Source organism: Macaca mulatta, chromosome 15 (genome assembly GCF_049350105.2).
Source record: "Macaca mulatta isolate MMU2019108-1 chromosome 15, T2T-MMU8v2.0, whole genome shotgun sequence".
NCBI lineage: Eukaryota > Metazoa > Chordata > Mammalia > Primates > Cercopithecidae > Macaca > Macaca mulatta.
The window spans coordinates 36,929,967-36,936,379 of NC_133420.1; the positions used below are offsets into that span (position 1 = coordinate 36,929,967).

Consider the following 6,413-nt stretch of genomic DNA (forward strand, 5'->3'; position numbering starts at 1 on the left):
CAAGCACTGCATGCAAGAGGTGAAGAGGCACCCTGTGAGGCAGAGCAAGCAAGGGACGAGGGAGGAGCAGGAGGGCCTGGGAAGGAACTTGACAGGCCATGTGTGGCCCCTGGGGACCCCTGGGCAAGGATGCTCTCGTCTCCAGGCCTGAGTTTCCTCACTGGTAAAATGGGTTACATAATGACAACCCCAGGACTACTGTGAGACTCAAAGAAGAGAATGTGAGTCCTTTTACTGTTCTGAGCCTCAGTTTCCTCATCTGTAAAATGGAGTCAATATCTCTCCCTCGTAGATCTGTTAAAAGATTAAAAAAGACAGTGAAAGCAAAAGGTGAACATACATAGTAAGTGTGTTACATATGGTGGCCATTATTATTGTTGCTTGTAGAGCAGGGATGGGATACATAAACAGAATCCTAGACCTCGACTTTCTTATCTGCAAAATGGGGCAATCGATTCAGTCTGAAAACATTAAATTCAAGAACAGCAGCTGAATCACCAGCTGCACCACTGCAGGCTCACTTTGTGTCTCAGACATGCTGGACCCAAGTTCATGTGGGAAGCACAAAGCCCTCCAACTCAGAGGCCATCGGAGCTGGGAAGGCTGACATTATGCTGTCCACCCCACAGTGCAGAATGGACACTGGGGCCCAGAGAAAGGCATGCATTAGCCCAAGTCACCCAGCACTTTGTCACTGGCAAAGCCAGGACCCAAGTCCAGGCCTTCAGCTGCCCACCCCTGCCCACAACACCCACTGCTTTTCTCTGCCCTATTCTTAAATTGCTGATGTGGTCCCAGGCAGGGCAGAGGAGAGCAGGCATATAGCAGGGGAGGGAGACAGGGGAGGGGAAGCTGGCCAGCAGCAGGAACTGAGCCTGCCTGTGGTCTCCAGCTTCACAAACCACATCAGGCTGAAATATGACACACGCTCACTCAGTTGAAAGCGAGGAGATATTTTTACTTAACATCCCCCGGCTGCCTAAACACTGGTCTCTTTTTTTCCCTTCCTCCCAAAAATGCATAACCCCTGGGACGTGCTTTTCTCTGCTTCTGCTGGCATTTTCTCAGGGAATAACCAAGGAGCAGGAGGGTGCCCATGTTTCCTTGCTTTGCCAGATACATTTCCAGAACACGGGCTCGACTGATGAAAAGGGGGGACCAGTCCTGGCTGGGCTCTCACCTCACCACATGACCTTGCTGGGCAAGTCCTGTGTCCTCTTGGAGCCTTGATTCCCTGCAATGGAGGGGAGACTGACCTACATTCGAGGGTCCTGTAGATGGCACAGGAAAGTATGAGTTTACAAACAGCCCTGGGAGGCCCCTCCAGGCCTCTCTGCTGCAGGGCTGAGCTCTCCAAGCTCTGCATACCGACTCCCACCCCTCATAACAGCATAACTCCCTTACCAGTTCTCCTAAAGCCAGGACTAGAAAGAATTTTCAAGAGAATGTTTAGTGCCGTCATTAAGAGCTATGGCTCTGTCGTCAGACCTCTGGAATCCTTGCACCATCACCCAATAGCCACACAACCCGGGGCATGTTATTCAGCCTAAGACTCAGTTTCCTCACCTGTAAAAGAGCATACTAGTATCTACCTCAGAGGAATTGCAAGGAATCAATAAAGTAATAAATGTTCCAGTACTTGGTATATTTAAAAAATAGCTTTTTTTTCCCTCTTTTCTTTGTTTGTTTTGAGATAGTCTTGCTCTGTCACCCAGGCTGGAGTGCAGTGGCATGATTTCAGCTCACTGTAACCTCTGCCTCCAGGGTTTAAGCAATTCTCATACCTCAGCCTCCCAAATAGCTAGGATTACAGGCCCATCCCATCACGTCTGGCTAATTTTTGTAATTTTAGTAGAGATGAGGTTTCACCATGTTGCCCAGGCTGGTCTCAAACTCCTGGCTTAAGCCATCCACCCAAATCAGCCTTTCAAAGTATTGGAATTACAGGTGTGAGTTACAATGCCCAGTTAAAAGATAGTTTTTTATTATTGTCATGCAAACCAACATCTCTCCATTCTACAGATGAGGAAACTGAGGCTCAGAGAGATAGGATTTGCCCAAGATCACCCGAAGAACCAAGACTGGGGGTCCATTTCCAAGTCAGTGCTTCTAACTTCTCTCACACCTGTGGTCTCTGATAAGCAAATATATACACTCAGAGACCACAGACATAGGATGTAAAAGTTTAATGAAAGAAAACCAGAGATCAATGTCTCAGCAAAGTACCATAGACCAAGCAGAAATCATCTCTATGACCCACATCACAAATGACCCAAACTATTCACATGGAGTAGGGGAAAGTGGCCCACTGTCACTGGATGGCTAAGAGTGAAGGCATCCAACCAACGTGTTTGGCAGAAGCGCACACACACCACTGTTAACAGTGGCGACCTCTGAGGAAAGAGGAGGGCTTGGGGGGATAAAAATTTATGTTTGAATCTTTAACAATATTTTTTGTTTGTTTTAAAACTCATGAAAAAGAAAAAAAATTACAATGCTGAATACCTTAGCAGCCTTCTCCAGTAGGTATAGCCTGTTGTCTGCTTTTAGATGAAATTTATAGCAGGTTCTGAGACCTTCAGCTGGGCTTCCAGAATCTGCTGCTCTGACCCATCCCAGTGGCCACGCTCTAGTTCAGACCTGCATTCTACTTCACTTGAATCATGCAACAGCCTCCTCAGGGCCTTTCTGCCTCCAGATCAGCCTGGTCCAATGCATCCCCCATATCGGCCATTCAGAATAATGAGTTTTTAAAAACCACTGCTCTGTCAAAACCCTTTCTCAGTTCTTCATTGCCTTCAGGATGAAGTCCAAACCTTTAGCTTATAATCTAGTTCCATTTTCATTTAGAGTCTCAACTCCCACCACCCCGCCCTTCTCCCATCCTCCACTCTAGCCACTTGGATGGCTCAGAAAACCTCAGTGCCTTTGCACAAGTGGTTCCTGCTTCTCAGAATGTCTTTTCCTCCAACTCCTGTTTCTCCTGGTAAATGATTACTCATTCTGAGGTCTGGGTCACCCAGACAAAATTAGTCACTCCGCCTGCAGGCTGAAGTCACTCTTAATATGGCACGAAAGTGTCAACCACTATAGATGACAAGCATCTTGAGGACAGAGAGCTCTGTCCTCTTCCGAGGCTATTGGGCCCCTCGCAGGGCAAAGCACAGAACACAGGTCCAGAGAAGGGCTGAAAGGAGGGAGGAGGGGTGGAAGGAAATGCCATGCAGGGCAAACTCTGCAGCCACCCCTCCTGGGAGCAGCCTGTTTCCAGGCTCATGTTAGTCCCTAATAAAAGGACTATAGAAAATTCTGGAGTAAACTTCCCTTCCCTGATTCACACAGAAACCTTCTTTGCTGCTGTGTAACTCACCGAATGCCAACCCAAGCTCCCCTGGCTGTTTACAATTTCCCTGGCATTTCTAAATAGCAAGGCCCCGGAAAGAAAAATGGAGTTTCAAAGGAGCTGAAAGCCGACCGTTCCCATCCCCATCCTTACTCCTCTGTTTCCAAGCCTCTCTCCCTTAACAGCCCCAGGAAACACCAACCAGCATCCCCAAGCGGGGGGGGGGGGGGGGGGGGGGGGGAGCGGTGGGGAATGCTTGTCCCTTTAGTGAACGGAACACCCAAGAAGGAGGCTAAAGTCCCTCCCAGCAAGGAATCCACAAAGAGCAGACTGGAATTGGGTCCCAGCCCTAACCTGCCTCACTGTGTGTCAACTAGCCCATCATAAACTCTCTGGGTCCTTGACTTTTAACTGTGAAATGGGGATGGGGTAAGATTCTAGCAAGCTATGGTCGCTGTAAAGGGCAGAGCGGTGAGAGTTCCTGGTGCCCTGGTCAGAAATGTGGTCCTGGGAGAACACGACACACAGGATTAAGTCTTTGAAAAGTCCCCAAAGGCCAAACAAAAGCGAGAGGCACCTCCCCAGAAGCCCCGCCTTCCACAAAGTCCAATTACCCTCAAGACAGCCTAGAATGAGTTCTGGGTGTTTTAAAAGCCCCTTCCATGCTCTGAGGAGGGTGTGAGGACAGGATAAAGCGGCAGATGTCTGGGCAGAGAAGGAGCTAGGAAGAAAGCCAATGTCACCTGCTCGCCCACACCCCCAGCCCCCAGTCTTCCGAGGACTGGCTCTTCTCCCCGGGCACTGCGCAGACCAGCCAACCTGCACTGGACCAGAGGGAAGTTGCTGTTATTTAGGTTTTGGGGGGCTGGATCCCAGAAGACATGGGGGATCAGGGAGAAGGGGTTCCAATCACTGTCTTCAACTCCGAAAGAAGCTTCCGTGTGAGTCAGGGAAGGGAACACTGCAGGGCCGGGGAGGAGCCAGCAGCTACAGGTAGCAGGCGCCCGAAGATTTCAGACAGTACAAGGAAGAACTTTCTAACAGTCCTCAGAAAGAGGAAGAAGCCGAAGAGGAAAGCAAGCACAGGTATCGTCCAGGAGGCAAGGGTCCTCTGAGTGGACTCCCCAGCGGGGTCACCGCCCAGACCGTAGCTGGTGGCCCCCTGCATGCCCGGCTCAGACACCCCAAGCGCGGGAGTGACCCCGGGACAGTTCCCCCATCGCGGGGGCGGGGTCGAGGTTATTAGCTCAGGTGCTAGCAGCACAGTGGAATCACGGGGTGGAGGCCTGGCCCCTCTCCTCTCCTGCTCCAGCGTCTCCCCATCCCCCTGCTCCCATCCACACTCTTTGGTCCCCTGGAAGACGGGAAAACTGAGCGCGGAAGCCCTTTTCCAGCGACCCCCGCGGCCGGGCCGAGCTCCAGGCGCGCGCGAGACAGGACCGGGAAGGAAGGGAGAGGAAGGGCTCAAATCAGCCCGGGACCCCCAGATGTCCGGGGCCGGGGCTGCGCGCCTCCCCTACCTGCTGCTGCGGCGCTGGAGACGGCGGCTGCTGGGTCCAGCTGTGCTCAGCTGGTTCCGGGCGGCGGGGCTGGGGCGTTGCGGTGCGCGCGGCCGGGGTGGGCAGGGCGCGGGCGGGAGCCGCCCTCGGGGCGGGGCGGCCCGGCAGGCGGGTGGGGGAGGAGCGCCAGGCCCTCCCGTCGGCTGCAGGGCGGGTGGCTCCAAGCTTGCCTTCATCCAGGGCGACCCCTCGCTTCACCTCGCAGGAAGGCACCAAGCCCTCTGCTTTCCCCTGGAGGAAACTGAGGCCTGGAGCACGGAGGGGAGATCTGAAGAGGCCTAGCGTCGGGGAGGAGACCCAGGGCAGCTCCTGAGCTGGCCTGGGGCCAAGAGCTCAGATGGGGCGGGCAGGCGAGCAATGCTCAACTAGCACCAGCGGAGGCCGATTTCAGCCCCGGAGAGGACGGACTTCAGGAGGCAAAGTGAGACTTCGGAGAGTGACATAGGCTGCACACAAAGCAAGGGAGATTCCTTCCCACGGAAGGGAATAAAGAGGAAGAGCGATTCCCAGCTCATTCCGAATGAAGTAACGAAAATGCCAAGTGCATCCCTGGTCCTTAAAGTGGACCATTAAGCAGGCGCCGTGGAGTCAGAAGGGCCTGGTTTGGAACCCCAGACATCAACTAGTCCTGTAACTTTGGGCAAGCGAGCTCACATACCTAAGTCTCCGTTTCCTCGTTTGTCAAATGGGCATCCTGGATTGCCTCTTCATGGGGCGGTTGAGAAGACTCAGTGAGAAAAAGACCCTCAGCACAATGACAAGGCACTGTGGCTTCTGCATAAACGGATGTTCTTATTTGTGTCATAGCAGATATTGTTTGAGGAGATTGAGGAAATCCACATTGGGCAGAAAGATGAGTTCAAGGTCACTTTTAAACAAATGTAAAACTTTGTTGATCTCAACAGCATCTCATATGCATTTGAGACGATAGCCGTTTATAATGTGGCAAGGCATAGGAGGGCCTCCCAACAGTCCTGGTGCACACGTGGGTTCCCAGGGCTCTTGGAGTTGCCGCGTGACTCCAATTTGGAAGGATTCACACACTCAACAGGAGACTGCACCACATGACAGAGATGTCCATTCCCAGCCTGGGTGCTGGCAGCAGCCTCATGTTCAGCCAGGGTAAAGCTCCATCTTAACACAAGATGAAATGTACTACAGTCTGTAATTGCCAGGTGCTGGGGATCAGAGCAGAAAAGGCTGTTGTTTAGCACAGAAGCCAAGAGCACAGCGCTCACTCCCTGGTTTTTCCATTGAATAGCAGCCAGGGAAGCCACAGGACCCAGGGAGTCTCGCCCTGGCTCTTCCTCCTGCCACTCTTTCTTTGTTCAGCACCAGTAAATACAAGAACCATTTCTTGAATGCCTCATGCCATGCTCTGGGCTTCCCACGTATTACCGACTTTCAGTCTCACCTCCCTACCTGACCTCCCAAGGGAGGCATTGCCATGTGTATTTTTCAGATGAGCAGGTCAAGCCCACAGAAAGGGTTAAGTACTCTCTGGAGGTCAC

At 52.3% G+C, this 6,413-nt stretch overlaps 1 protein-coding gene across 38 annotated transcripts in view; it reads right to left on the reverse strand.

Annotated features, from left to right (window-relative positions):
* Positions 1–4,921, reverse strand: part of GSN (gelsolin) — a 64,819-nt gene extending 59,898 nt beyond the window's left edge. For 34 of the 38 annotated variants that reach the window (XM_077968147.1, XM_077968139.1, XM_077968169.1 and 31 more), the window contains exon 1: positions 4,864–4,921. The gene's annotated coding sequence lies outside the window, so the exon portion shown is untranslated. Of the gene's footprint in view, positions 1–1,180; positions 1,272–1,404; positions 1,570–3,019; positions 3,152–4,863 lie in introns of those variants that run through there. The other 4 variants (XM_077968154.1, XM_077968130.1, XM_077968149.1 and 1 more) reach the window with 3 other exon arrangements.
* Between the last annotated feature and the right edge of the window lie 1,492 nt (positions 4,922–6,413).